Here is a 15,530-nt window from a genome sequence, read left to right on the forward strand (position 1 = left end):
TTTTGATGCTATTTGGGTGATTGTGGACCGACTGACGAAGTCAGCTCACTTTTTGCCCATTCGGATGACTTACACCCTTGAGGAGTGATGAGCGGATAATTTATACACTTTTTGGCATTGTTTTTAGTATGTTTTTGATATGATATAGTTAGTTTTTAGTATATTTTTATTAGTTTTTAGTTAAAATTCACTTTTCTGGACTTTACTATGAGTTTGTGTGTTTTTCTGTGATTTCAGGTATTTTCTGGCTGAAATTGAGGGACCTAAGCAAAAATCTGATTCAGAGACTAAAAAGGACTGAAGATGCTGTTGGATTCTGACCTCCCTGCACTTGCTGGTTAGTTGTGCGAAGTTGTGTAATGCCATGGTATTGAGCTACCAAGTTTTTGGGGTTCATGACCGGGGATTATGAGAGTTGTGAAAAAGTATTGTTCACAATTTCGCGCACCAAGTTTTTGGCACCGTTGCCGGGGATTGTTCAGTTTGGACAACTGACGGTTCATCTTGTTGCTTAGATTAGGTATTTTTTTTCTCCAGAGTTCTTAAGAAAGAATTCTAGTGCTTCAAGGTGATGTTCTTATCATCACCAAAGCTGATTGATCTTCATCAATTTAGCTCTTGAATGCAATGTTCTGCTAAAGCTTGGTGACCATGTCTAATTCCTTTAGACTGAAGCTTTAGACTAACATTGTATGATTCCTGGAATTCTCATTTAGAATTTTGATATCTTTTTCCACTTAATTTTAGAAAAAAAAAATCAAAAAAATCATAAAATCCAAAAATTTCTTGTTTGAGTCTAGTGTCTCATGTTAAGTTTGGTGTCAATTGCATGCATTCATTCATGTGTCTTAAGGATCTTCAAGTAATTCTTGATGATTTTCGTGCTCTGATCTTTGAATTCTATTGACTTGAGTGTTTTGTGTGTCTCATATGCATTCTCATGTTGTTAGTGTCAGTAGTATACAAACTGCTAAGTTTGGTGTCTTGCATGCATTGTTCTTTGATTTTAGTTGCATTTTGATTATTCCTTATTATTAAAAATCCAAAAATATTTTTAATTTGTGTCTTTTCAAGTCAATAATACAGAGAATTGAAGATTCAGAACATACAGCAGATGAATTGCACAGAAAAAGCTGGGCGTTCAAAACGCCTAGTGAAGAAGGACAGACTGGCGTTTAAACGCCAGCCAGGGTACCTGGTTGGGCGTTTAACGCCCAAAAGGGTAGCATTTTGGGCGTTAAACGCCAGAATGTGCACCATTCTGGGCGTTTAACGCCAGGATGGCACAAGGGGGAAGATTCTGTTTTTCAATGCAATTTTTTTCAGGTTTTCAAAGCTTTTCAAAATCAAATCTTTTTCAAATCAATTTTTCAATCAAATCTTTTTCAAAATCAATTTCTTTCTATTTTTAAAAAAAATACTTACTATCAATTAATGATTTGATTCAACATTTCAAGTATGTTACCTTTTCTGTTGAGAAAGGTTTAATGTTTGGATCATATCTTTTCTTGTTAGTCAAGTTTTTAATTTTCAAAATCAAATCTTTTTAAAATGTTTTTCAAATCATATCTTCTCAATCACATTTTTTTAAAACCAATCATATCTTCTTAACCACATCTTTTTCAAAATAGTTTTCAATCAAATCTCTTTGATTTCTAATTTCAAATCTTTTTCAAAAATCACTTTATTTCTTTCCCACTTTCATTTTCGAAAATTAAGTAATGTTTTTCAAAAATGTTTTCAAAATTTTTTTCACTTAATTTTCGAAAATCACTTCCCTTCTTCTCACATCCTTCTATTTATGGACTAACACTATCCCTTAATGCAAAATTCGAACTCCATCTTCTTTGATAAGTTCGAATTTTCTACTTCTGTCTTCTACTCGTCTTTTCCTCTGACACTTCAAGGAATCTCTATACTGTGACATAGAGGATTCCACATTTTCTTGTTCTCTTCTCTTTCTTATGAGCAGGAGCAAAGACAAAAGCATTCTTGTTGAGGCTGATCCTGAACCTGAAAGGACCTTGAAGAGAAAGCTAAGAGAAGCCAAAGCACAACTCTCTTTAGAGGACCTGACCGAATTCTTCAAAGAAGAAGAACACATGGCAGCCGAAAACAACAATGCCAACAATGCAAGGAAGGTGCTGGGTGACTTTACTGCACCTACTCCCGACTTCTATGGGAGAAGCATCTCTATCCCTGCCATTGGAGCAAACAACTTTGAGCTTAAGCCTCAATTAGTTTCTCTAATGCAACAGAATTGCAAGTTCCATGGACTTCCATTGGAAGATCCTCATCAATTTTTAGCTGAATTCTTGCAAATCTGTGACACTGTCAAGACTAATGGGGTTGACCCTGAGGTCTACAGACTAATGCTATTCCCTTTTGCTGTAAGAGACAGAGCTAGAACATGGTTGGACTCACAACCTAAAGAAAGCCTGGACTCTTGGGAAAAGCTAGTCAATGCCTTCTTGGCAAAGTTCTTTCCACCTCAAAAATTGAGTAAGCTTAGAGTGGAAGTCCAAACCTTCAGACAGAAGGATGGTGAATCCCTCTATGAAGCTTGGGAAAGCTACAAACAATTAATCAGAAAATGTCCTTCTGACATGCTTTCTGACTGGAGCATCATAGGAATTTTCTATGATGGTCTCTCTGAACTGTCCAAGATGTCCTTGGATAGCTCTGCAGGAGGATCTCTTCATCTGAAGAAGACGCCTACTGAAGCTCAAGAACTGATTGAAATGGTTGCAAATAACCAATTCATGTACACTTCTGAAAGAAATCCTGTGAACAATGGGACTAGTCAGAAGAAAGGAGTTCTTGAGATTGACACTCTGAATGCCATACTGGCTCAGAATAAAATATTGACCCAAAAAGTCAATATGATTTCTCAAAGTCTGTCTGGAATGCAAAATGTACCAAGCAGTACTAAGGAAGCTTCATCTGAGGAAGAAGCTTATGATCCTGAGAACCCTTCAATAGAAGAGGTGAATTACATGGGAGAACCCTATGGAAACACCTACAATCCTTCATGGAGGAATCATCCAAATCTTTCATGGAAGGATCAACAGAGACCTCAACAAGGTTTCAATAACAATAATGGTGGAAGAAACAGGTTTAGCAATAGCAAGCCTTCTCCATCATCTTCTCAGCAACAGACAGAGAGTTCTAAGCAGAATACCTCTAACTTAGCAACCATGGTCTCTGATCTAATCAAAACCACTCAAAGTTTCATGACTGAAACTAGGTCCTCCATTAGGAATTTGGAAGGACAAGTGGGTCAGCTGAGCAAGAAAATTACTGAACTCCCTCCTAGTACTCTCCCAAGCAATACAGAAGAAAATCCAAAAGGAGAGTGCAAGGCCATCAACATGACCGAATTCTGGGAGGAAGAAGAGGCAGTGAACGCCACTGAGGAAGACCTCACTGGACGTCCACTGGCCTCCAATGAGTTCCCCAATGAGGAACCATGGGAATCTGAGGCTCAAACTGAGACCATAGAGATTCCATTGGACTTACTTCTGCCATTCATGAGCTCTGATGAGTATTCTTCCTCTGAAGAGGATGAGTATGTCACTAAAGAGCAAGTTGCCAAATACCTTGGAGCAATCATGAAGCTGAATGACAAGTTATTTGGAAATGAGACTTGGGAGGATGAATCCCCTTTGCTCACCAAAGAACTGAATGACTTGTCTAGGCAGAAACTGCCTCAAAAGAGGCAGGATCCTGGGAAGTTTTCTATACCTTGTACCATAGGCACCATGACCTTCAAGAAGGCCTTGTGTGACTTAGGATCAAGTGTAAACCTCATGCCCCTCTCTGTAATGGAGAAATTAGGGATCTTTGAGGTGCAAGCTGCAAAAATCTCACTAGAGATGGCAGACAACTCAAGAAAACAAGCCTATGGACTTGTAGAGGATGTTCTGGTAAAGGTTGAAGACCATTACATCCCTACTGATTTCATAGTACTAGAGACTGGGAAGTGCATGGATGAATCCATCATCCTTGGCAGACCCTTCCTAGCCACAGCAAAGGCTGTGATTGATGTTGATAGAGGAGAGTTGATCATTCAAGTGAATGAAGAATCCTTGGTGTTTAAGGCCCAAGGATATCCCTCTGTCATCATGGAGAGGAAGCATGAAGAGCTTCTCTCAAAACAGAGCCAAAAAGAGCCCCCACAGTCAAACTCTAAGTTTGGTGTTGGGAGGTTCCAACATGGCTCTGAGAATCTGTGAGGCTCCATGAGAGTCCTCTGTCAAGCTAATGACAATAAAGAAGCGCTTGTTGGGAGGCAACCCAATGTTTTATAATTAACTATTTTCTTTTGTTATTTTATGTCTTTTGTAGGTTGATGATCATAAGAAGTCACAAAATCCATGAAAAAAGCAAAAACAGAATGAAAAACAGAAAGAAAAACAGCACACCCTGGAGGACGCACCCACTGGCGTTTAAACGCCAGTGAGGTTAGCTGGTGGGCGTTTAACGCCCAGTCTGGCACCATTCTGGGCGTTTAACGCCAGAAAGGGGCACCAGACTGGCGTTAAACGCCAGAAAGGGGCAAGATGCTGGCGTTAAACGCCAGAAATGGGCACCAGCCCGGCGTTTAACGCCAGAAATGGCTAAAAACGTGTTTTTTCTTGCCATTTGGTGCAGGGATGACTTTTCCTTGACATCTCTGGATCTGTGGACCCCACAGGATCCCCACCTACCTTACCACGCTTTCTCTTCTTCACTCATTCACCAATCACCTCAACACCTCTTCCCCAAAAACCCCTCACCTATCAAATCCCATCTTTCTCTTCACCACTCACATCCATCCTTCATTTTCTCACACCCTAAACACTACTTCTCCCCCTTTTGGCCGAACCACAAGGCCATCTCCCTCTCCTCCATTTCTTCTTCTTCTACTCTCTTCTTTCTTCTTTTGCTCGAGGACGAGCAAACATTTTAAGTTTGGTGTGGTAAAAGCATTGCTTTTTGTTTTTCCATAACCATTTATGGCATCCAAGGCCGGAGAAACCTCTAAAAAGAGGAAAGGGAAGGCAAAAGCTTTCACCTCCGAGTCAGGGGAGATGGAGAGATTCATCTCAAGAGTGCATCAAGACCACTTCTATGAAGTTGTGGCCATGAAGAAGGGTCAACTTTGATCAAAGGTTGGACCAAGTCCTCATAGACATTTGTGAAGAGGGCGTTCAATAAAAGAGAGATTCAAGAGGGAAGCCGGTTCAACTGAGAAGGCATGACCTCAAGCCCATCACTAAGAAAAGGATGGAGCAACAAAGACAAGGAAGAGACATTGAGGAGCTCAAGCACTCCATAGGATCTTCAAGAGGAAGAACAAAGCCACCATCACTAAGGTGGACCCGTTCTTTAATCTCCTTGTTCTTTATTTTCTTGTTTTTCGAATTTTATGCTTATGTTTATCTATGTTTGTGTCTTGTGATCATTAGTATCTTAGTGTCTATGCCTTAAAGTTATGAATGTCCTATGAATCCATCACCTTTCTTAAATGAAAACTGTTTTTATTACAAAAGAACAAGAAGTACAGGATTTCAAATTCATCTTTAAAACTAGCTTAATTAGTTTGATGTGGTGACAATACTTTTTGTTTTCTGAATGTATGCTTGAACAGTGCATATGTCTTTTGAATTTGTTGTTCATGAATGTTAAAATTGTTGGCTCTTGAAAGAATGATGAAAAAGGAGACATGTTACTGAGGATATGAAAAATCATAAAAATGATTCTTGAAGCAAGAAAAAGCAGTGAATACAAAAAAAAAGAGAGAAGAGAAAGAGAAAAACGAAAAAAAAAAGAGAGAAATAAGGGTTGTGATCCAAGGCAAATAAGAGTGTGCTTAAGAACCCTGGACACCTCTAATTGGGGACTCTAGCAAAGCTGAGTCACAATCTGAAAAGGTTCACCCAATTATGTGTCTGTGGCATGAATGTATCCGGTGGTAATACTGGAAGACAGAGTGCTTTGGGCCACAGCCAAGACTCAATAAGTAGCTTTGTTCAAGAATCATCATACTTTACTAAGAGAATCAATAACACTATCTGGATTCTAAGTCCCTAAAGAAGCCAACCATTCTGAATTTCAAAGGATAAAGTGAGATGCCAAAACTGTTCGGAGGCAAAAAGCTACTAGTCCCGCTCATCTAATTTGGAGCTAAGTTTCATTGATAATTTGGAGTCTATAGTATATTCTCTTCTTTTTATCTTGTTTGATTTTCAGTTGCTTGGGGACAAGCAACAATTTAAGTTTGGTGTTGTGATGAGCGGATAATTTATACACTTTTTGGCATTGTTTTTAGTATGTTTTTGATATGATATAGTTAGTTTTTAGTATATTTTTATTAGTTTTTAGTTAAAATTCACTTTTCTGGACTTTACTATGAGTTTGTGTGTTTTTCTGTGATTTCAGGTATTTTCTAGCTGAAATTGAGGGACCTGAGCAAAAATCTGATTCAGAGACTAAAAAGGACTGAAGATGCTGTTGGATTCTGACCTCCCTGCACTTGCTGGTTAGTTGTGCGAAGTTGTGTAATGCCATGGTATTGAGCTACCAAGTTTTTGGGGTTCATGACCGGGGATTATGAGAGTTGTGAAAAAGTATTGTTCACAATTTCGCGCACCAAGGAGCTAGCACGGTTATACATAAAGGAGATTGTGAGACTTCATGGTGTACCTGCTACTATAATCTCTGATAGAGATCCTCATTTCACTTCAAGATTTTGGGGTGCATTTCAGAAAGCTTTTGGAACCCGATTAAGCTTGAGCACGGCTTACCATCCTCAAACAGATGGTCAATCTGAAAGGACGATCCAAACACTAGAGGATATGTTGAGAGCTTGTGTTTTGGACCAACCGGCGAGTTGCGATCGGTATATGCCATTGGTGGAGTTTGCATACAATAATAGTTATCATGCGAGCATCAGAATGGCTCCGTATGAGGCCTTGTATGGGAGGAAATGTCAATCTCCGCTATGTTGGTATGAAGCTGGAGAGAAAAGCTTGTTGGGGCCGGAAATGATAGCTGAGACTACTGAACAAGTTAAGAAAATCCATGATAGGATGCTTACGGAGTAGAGTCGTCAAAAGAATTATGCCGATCAGAGGCGGAAGCCCTTAGAATTTGAGGAAGGAGACCGTGTTTTCCTTAAGGTTACTCTGACCACAGGAGTAGGTAGGGCGATTAAGGCAAAGAAGTTGAATCCTCGATACATTGGTCCATTTCAGATCCTGGAGAGGATTGGGCCGGTGGCGTATCGGATGGCTCTACCACCTCATCTTTCGAATCTGCACGACGTGTTTCACGTGTCGCAGCTTCGGAAGTACACTCCTGATGCTAGCCATGTGTTGGAACCTGAGTCGGTTCAGTTAAGGGAAGATTTGACGCTTCCAGTGGCTCCGGTCAGAATCGATGACACTAGTATCAAACGGTTGCGTGGAAAAGAAGTTTCATTAGTCAAAGTGGCATGGAGTCGAGGCGGTGTTGAGGAACACACTTGGGAACACCAGTGATGGTAATGGATAAATATTCACCAGTGATGGTGATGGATAAATATTCACCAGTGATGGTGATGGATAAATATTCACCAGTGAGGGTGATGGATATGGATCATGATTATGATCAAGTTATAATGAGCATGACTCAAGTTAGGGAGACACGACAGAGGGACAGTCGAATGGTTAACTGCCAGGACTTGTCGGGTTGGCTCTTGGTAGCACGAAATTGTGATCACTACTTTTCACAACTCAAATAATCCCCGGTGATGAAACCAAAAACTTGGTGTTCAATACCATGGCATAAACACAACTTCGCACAACTAACCAGCAAGTGTACTGGGTCGTCCAAGTAATAAACCTTACGCGAGTAAGGGTCGATCCCACAGAGATTGTTGGTATGAAGCAAGCTATGGTCACCTTGTAAATCTCAGTCAGGCAAACTCAAATGGGTATGGTGATAAACGAATAAAGCATAAAGATAAAGATAGAGATACTTATGTAATTCATTGGTAGGAACTTCAGATAAGTGTATGAAGATGCCTTCCCTTCCGTCTCTCTGCTTTCCTACTATCTTCATCCAATCCTTCTTCCTCCTTTCCATGGCAAGCTTAAGCAGTTTCACCGTTGTCAGTGGCTACCTCCCATCCTCTCAGTGGAAATGTTCAACGCACCCTGTCACGGCACGGCTATCCATCTGTCGGTTCTCGATCAGGCCGGAATAGAATCCAGTGATTCTTTTACGTCTGTCACTAACGCCCCGCCCTCAGGAGTTTGAAGCACGTCACAGTCATTCAATCATTGAATCCTACTCAGAATACCACAGACAAGGTTAGACCTTCCGGATTCTCTTGAATGCCGCCATCAGTTCTAGCCTATACCACGAAGACTCTGATCTCACGGAATGGCTGGCTCGTTTGTCAGGCGAGCACTCGGTTGTCAGGCGATCAACCATGCATCGTGTATCAGGAATCCAAGAGATATTCACCCAATCGAAGGTAGAACGGAGGTGGTTGTCAGTCACACGTTCATAGGTGAGAATGATGATGAGTGTCACGGATCATCACATTCATCAAGTTGAAGAACAAGTGATATCTTAGAACAAGAACAAGCGGAATTGAATAGAAGAACAATAGTAATTGCATTAATACTCGAGGTACAGCAGAGCTCCACACCTTAATCTATGGTGTGTAGAAACTCCACCGTTGAAAATACATAAGAACAAAGGTCTAGGCATGGCCGAATGGCCAGCCTCCCAAAGTGGGTTCAATCATAAAAACATGATCAAAAGATCCAAATACAATAGTAAAAGGTCCTACTTATAGAAAACTAGTAGCCTCGGATGTACAGAGATGAGTAAATGACATAAAAATCCACTTCCGGGCCCACTTGGTGTGTGCTTGGGCTGAGCATTGAAGCATTTTCGTGTAGAGACTCTTCTTGGAGTTAAACGCCAGCTTTGGTGCCAGTTTGGGCGTTTAACTCCCATTTTGGTGCCAGTTCCGGCGTTTAACGCTGGGATTTCTGAGGGTGACTTTGAACGCCGGTTTGGGCCATTAAATCTTGGGCAAAGTATGGACTATCATATATTGCTGGAAAGCCCAGGATGTCTACTTTCCAACGCCATTGAGAGCGCGCCATTTGGGCTTTTGTAGCTCCATGAAATCCACTTCGAATGCAGGGAGGTCAGAATCCAACAGCATCTGCAGTCCTTTTTGGTCTCTGAATCAGATTTTTGCTCAGGTCCCTCAATTTCAGCCAGAAAATACCTGAAATCACAGAAAAACACACAAACTCATAGTAAAGTCCAGAAAAGTGAATTTTAACTAAAAAATAATAAAAATATCATAAAAACTAACTAGATCATACTAAAAACATACTAAAAACAATGCCAAAAAGCGTACAAATTATCCGCTCATCACAACACCAAACTTAAATTGTTGCTTGTCCTCAAGCAACTGAAAATCAAATAAGATAAAAAGAATAGAATATGCAATGAATTCCAAAAACATCTATGAAGATCAGTATTAATTAGATGAGCGGGGCTTTTAGCTTTTTGCCTCTGAACAGTCTTGGCATCTCACTCTATCCTTTGAAATTCAGAATGATTGGCTTCTTTAGGAACTCAGAATCCAGATAGTGTTATTGATTCTCCTAGTTAAGTATGATGATTCTTGAACATAGCTACTTATTGAGTCTTGGCCGTGGCCCAAAGCACTCTGTCTTCCAGTATTACCACCGGATACATACATGCCACAGACACATAATTGGGTGAACCTTTTCAGATTGTGACTCAGCTTTGCTAGAGTCCCCAATTAGAGGTGTCCAGGGTTCTTAAGCACACTCTTTTTGCCTTGGATCACAACTTTATTTCTTTCTTTTTCTTTCTTTTTCTTCTTTTTTTCGTTTTTTTTTTCTTTTTTTCCCTCTCTTTTTTTTTCATTTTTCTCTCTTTGTTTTTGTATTCACTGCTTTTTCTTGCTTCAAGAATCATTTTTATGATTTTTCAGATCCTCAGTAACATGTCTCCTTTTTCATCATTCTTTCAAGAGCCAACATTCATGAACCACAAATTCAAAAGACATATGCACTGTTTAAGCATACATTCAGAAAACAAAAAATATTGCCACCACATCAAAATAATTAAACTGTTATAAAACTCAAAATTCATGCAATTCTCTTCTTTTCCAATTAAGAACATTTTTCATTCAAGAAAGGTGATGGATTCATAGGACATTCATAACTTTGAGGCATAGACACTAAGACACTAATGATCACAAGACACAAACATAGACAAACATAAGCACTAAAATTCGAAAAATAGGAAAATAAAGAACAAGGAAATTAAGGAATGGGTCCACCTTAGTGATGGCGGCTCTTTCTTCCTCTTGAAGATCCTATGGAGTGCTTGAGCTCCTCAATGTCTCTTCCTTGTCTTTGTTGCTCCTCTCTCATGATTCTTTGATCTTCTCTAATTTCATGGAGGAGAACAGAGTGTTCTTGATGCTCCACCCTTAGTTGTCCCATGTTGGAACTCAATTCTCCTAGGGAGGTGTTTAGTTGCTCCCAATAGTTTTGTGGAGGAAAGTGCATCCCTTGAGGTATCTCAGGGATCTCATGATGAGTGGGGTCTCTTGTGTGCTCCATCCTCTTCTTAGTGATGGGCTTGTCCTCATCAATAGGGGTGTCTCCCTCTATGTCAACTCCAACTGAATAACAGAGGTGACAAATGAGATGAGGGAAGGCTAACCTTGCCAAGGTAGAGGACTTGTCCGCCACCTTATAAAGCTCTTGGGCTATGACCTCATGAACTTCTATTCCTTCTCCAATCATGATGCTATGAATCATGATAGCCCGGTCTATGGTAACTTCGGACCGGTTGCTAGTGGGGATGATTGAGCGTTGGATAAACTCTAACCATCCTCTAGCTATGGGTTTGAGGTCATGCCTTCTCAATTGAACCGGCTTCCCTCTTGAATCTCTCTTCCATTGGGCGCCCTCTTCGCATATGACTGTGAGGACTTGGTCCAACCTTTGATCAAAGTTGACCCTTCTAGTGTAAGGATGTTCATCTCCTTGCATCATGGGCAAATTGAATGCCAACCTTACACTTTCCGGACTAAAATCCAAGTATTTCCCCCGAACCATAGTAAGATAATTCTTTGGATCCGGGTTCACACTTTGATCATGGTTCTTGGTGATCCATGCATTGGCATAGAACTCTTGAACCATCAAGATTCCGACTTGTTGAATGGGGTTGGTAAGAACTTCCCAGCCTCTTCTTCGGATCTCATGTCGGATCTCCGGATATTCACTCTTTTTGAGTGAAAAAGGGACCTCGGGGATCACCTTCTTCAAGGCCACAACTTCATAGAAGTGGTCTTGATGCACCCTTGAGATGAATCTTTCCATCTCCCATGACTCGGAGGTGGAAGCTTTTGCCTTCCCTTTCCTCTTTCTAGAGGTTTCTCCGGCCTTGGATGCCATAAATGGTTATGGAAAAACAAAAAGCAATGCTTTTACCACACCAAACTTAAAAGGTTTGCTCGTCCTCGAGCAAATTAAGAAAGAAGAGAGTAGAAGAAGAAGAAATGAAGGAGATGGGAAGGCCCTTTGTTTTCGGCCAAGAAGGGGAAGAAGTGGTGTTTAGGTTGTGTGAAAATGAAGGAGTGAAGATGGGTTTATATAGGAGAGGGGGAAGGGTAAGGTTCGGTCAAGTGAGGGTGGGTTTGGGTGGGAAAGTGGTTTGAATTTGAATGGTGAGGTAGGTGGGGTTTTATGAAGGATGGATGTGAGTGGTGAAGAGAAAGATGAGATTTAATAGGTGAAGGATTTTTGGGGAAGAGGTGATGAGGTGATTGATGAATGGGTGAAGAAGAGAGAGAGTGGTGGGGTAGGTGGGGACCCTGTGGGGTCCACAGATCCTGAGGTGTCAAGGAAAAGTCATCCCTGCACCAAATGGCAAGCAAAATCTCGTTTTGTGCCAATTCTGGCGTTAAACGCCGGGCTGGTGCCCATTTCTGGCGTTTAACGCCAGCTTCTTGCCCTTTTCTGGCGTTTAACGCCAGTCTGGTGCCCCTTTCTGGCGTTAAACGCCCAGAATGGTGCCAGACTGGGCGTTAAACGCCCAACAGCTAACCTTACTGGCGTTTAAACGCCAGTAGGTGCGTCCTCCAGGGTGTGCTATTTTTCTTCCTATTTTTCATTCTGATTTTGCTTTTTTCATTGATTTTGTGACTTCTCATGATCATCAACCTACAAAAAACATAAAATAACAAAAGAAAATAGTTAATTATAAAACATTGGGTTGCCTCCCAACAAGCGCTTCTTTAATGTCATTAGCTTGACAGAGGACTCTCATGGAGCCTCAGAAATGCTCAGAGCAATATTGGAACCTCCCAACACCAAACTTAGAGTTTGAATGTGGGGGTTCAACACCAAACTTAGAGTTTGGTTGTGGCCTCCCAACACCAAACTTAGAGTTTGACTGTGGGGGCTCTGTTTGGCTCTATTTTGAGGGAAGCTCTTCATGCTTCCTCTCCATGATGATAGAGGGATATCCTTGAGCCTTAAACATCAAGGATTCTTCATTCACTTGAATGATCAACTCTCCTCTATCATCATCAGTCACAGCCTTTGCTGTGGCTAGGAAGGGTCTGCCAAGGATGATGGATTCATCCATGCACTTCCCAGTCTCTAGGGCTATGAAATCAGTAGGGATGTAATGGTCTTCAACTTTTACCAAAACATCCTCTACAAGTCCATAGGCTTGTTTTCTTGAATTGTCTGTCATCTCTAGTGAGATTTTTGCAGCTTGCACCTCAAAGATCCCTAACTTCTCCATTACAGAGAGAGGCATGAGGTTTACACTTGACCCTAAGTCACACAAGGCCTTCTTGAAGGTCATGGTGCCTATGGTACAAGGTATTGAAAACTTCCCAGGATCCTGTCTCTTTTGAGGCAGTTTCTGCCTAGACAAGTCATCCAGTTCTTTGGTGAGCAAAGGGGGTTCATCCTCCCAAGTCTCATTTCCAAATAACTTGTCATTTAGCTTCATGATTGCTCCAAGGTATTTAGCAACTTGCTCTTCAGTGACATACTCATCCTCTTCAGAGGAAGAATACTCATCAGAGCTCATGAATGGCAGAAGTAAGTCCAATGGAATCTCTATGGTCTCATTTTGAGCCTCAGATTCCCATGGATCCTCATTGAGGAACTCATTGGAGGTCAGTGGACGTCCATTGAGGTCTTCCTCAGTGGCGTTCACTGCCTCTTCTTCCTCCCAAAATTCGGCCATGTTGATGGCTTTGCACTCTCCTTTTGGATTTTCCTCTGTATTGCTTGGGAGAGTATTAGGAGGGAGTTTAGTAATTTTCTTGCTTAGCTGTCCCACTTGTGCCTCCAAATTTCTAATGGAAGACCTTGTTTCAGTCATGAAACTTTGAGTGGTTTTGATCAAATCAGACACCATGGTTGCTAAGTCAGAGTTATTCTGCTTAGAACTCTCTGTCTGTTGCTGAGAAGATGATGGAAAAGGCTTGCTATTGCTAAACCTGTTTCTTCCACCATTATTATTGTTGAAACCTTGTTGAGGTCTCTGTTGATCCTTCCATGAAAAATTTGGATGATTTCTCCATGAAGGATTATAGGTGTTTCCATAGGGTTCTCCCATGTAATTCACCTCTTCCATTGAAGGGTTCTCAGGATCATAAGCTTCTTCCTCAGATGAAGCTTCCTTAGTACTGCTTGGTGCATTTTGCATTCCAGACAGACTTTGAGAAATCATATTGACTTGTTGAGTCAATATTTTATTCTGAGCCAATATGGCATTCAGAGTGTCAATCTCAAGAACTCCTTTCTTCTGACTAGTCCCATTGTTCACAGGATTTCTTTCAGAAGTGTACATGAATTGGTTATTTGCAACCATTTCAATCAGCTCTTGAGCTTCTGTAAGCGTCTTCTTCAGATGAAGAGAGCCTCCAGCAGAGCTATCCAAAGACATTTTGGATAGTTCAGAGAGACCATCATAGAAAATACCTATGATGCTCCATTCAAAAAGCATATCAGAAGGACACTTTCTGATTAATTGTTTGTATCTTTCCCAAGCTTCATAGAGGGATTCTCCTTCCTTCTGTCTGATGGTTTGGACTTCCACTCTAAGCTTACTCAATTTTTGAGGTGGAAAGAACTTTGCCAAGAAGGCATTGACTAGCTTTTCCCAAGAGTCCAGGCTTTCTTTAGGTTGAGAGTCCAACCATGTTCTAGCTCTGTCTCTTACAGCAAAAGGGAATAGCATAAGTCTGTAGACCTCAGGGTCAACCCCATTAGTCTTGACAGTGTCACAGATTTGCAAGAATTCAGCTAAAAACTGATGAGGATCTTCCAATGGAAGTCCATGGAACTTGCAATTCTGTTGCATTAGAGAAACTAATTGAGGCTTAAGCTCAAAGTTGTTTGCTCCAATGGCAGGGATAGAGATGCTTCTCCCATAGAAGTCGGGAGTAGGTGCAGTAAAGTCACCCAGCACCTTCCTTGTATTGTTGGCATTGTTGTTGTTTTCGGCTGCCATGAGTTCTTCTTCTTTGAAGAATTCGGTTAGGTCCTCTACAGAGAATTGTGCCTTAGCTTCTCTTAGCTTTCGCTTCAAGGTCCTTTCAGGTTCAGGGTCAGCCTCAACAAGAATGCTTTTGTCTCTGCTCCTGCTCATAAGTAAGAGAAGAGAACAAGGAAATATGGAATCCTCTATGTCACAGTATAGAGATTCCTTGAGGTGTCAGAGGAAAAGAAAAATGGAAGGCAGAAGTAGAAAATTCGAACTTATCAAAGAAAGATGGAGTTCGAATTTTGCATTAAGGAATAGTATTAGTCCATAAATAGAAGGATGTGAGAAGAAGGGAAGCAATTTTCGAAAATTAAGTAAAAGATTTTGAAAACATTTTGAAAAACCTTAATTGATTTTCGAAAACCAAGAGTGAGAAAGAGGTAAAGTGATTTTTGAAAAAGATTTTGAAATTAGAAATCAAAAAGATTTGATTGAAAGCTATTTTGAAAAAGATGTGGTTAAGAAGATATGATTAGTTTTAAAAAAGATGTGATTGAGAAGATATGATTTAAAAAACATTTTAAAAAGATTTGATTTTGAAAATTAATGACTTGGCTATCAAGAAAAGATATGATTCAAACATTAAACCTTTCTCAACAGAAAAGGCAACATACTTGATATGTTGAATCAAATCATTAATTGATAGCAAGTATCTTTGAAAATAGAAAGAAATTGATTTTGAAAAAGATTTGATTGAAAATATATGATTTGAAAAAGATTTGATTTTGAAAAACTTTGAAAACTTAGAAAAAAAAAATTGATTTGAAAACAAAATCTTCCCTCTTGTGCCATCCTGGCGTTAAACGCCCAGAATGGTGCACATTCTGGCGTTTAACGCCCAAAATGCTACCCTTTTGGGCGTTAAACGCCCAACCAGGTACCCTGGCTGGCGTTTAAACGCCAGTCTGTCCTTCTTCACTGGG

The 15,530-nt window shown here is 40.5% G+C and overlaps 1 non-coding gene across 1 annotated transcript; it reads right to left on the reverse strand.

Moving 5' to 3' along the window:
• Nucleotides 1-2,504: 2,504 nt before the first annotated feature.
• Nucleotides 2,505-2,612, reverse strand: LOC112699662 (small nucleolar RNA R71). The gene has a single exon (XR_003152608.1). It is a non-coding gene; the product is annotated as a small nucleolar RNA R71 (small nucleolar RNA).
• Between the last annotated feature and the right edge of the window lie 12,918 nt (nt 2,613-15,530).

The sequence above is a fragment of the Arachis hypogaea genome, chromosome 6 (genome assembly GCF_003086295.3).
Source record: "Arachis hypogaea cultivar Tifrunner chromosome 6, arahy.Tifrunner.gnm2.J5K5, whole genome shotgun sequence".
Classification (NCBI taxonomy): domain Eukaryota; kingdom Viridiplantae; phylum Streptophyta; class Magnoliopsida; order Fabales; family Fabaceae; genus Arachis; species Arachis hypogaea.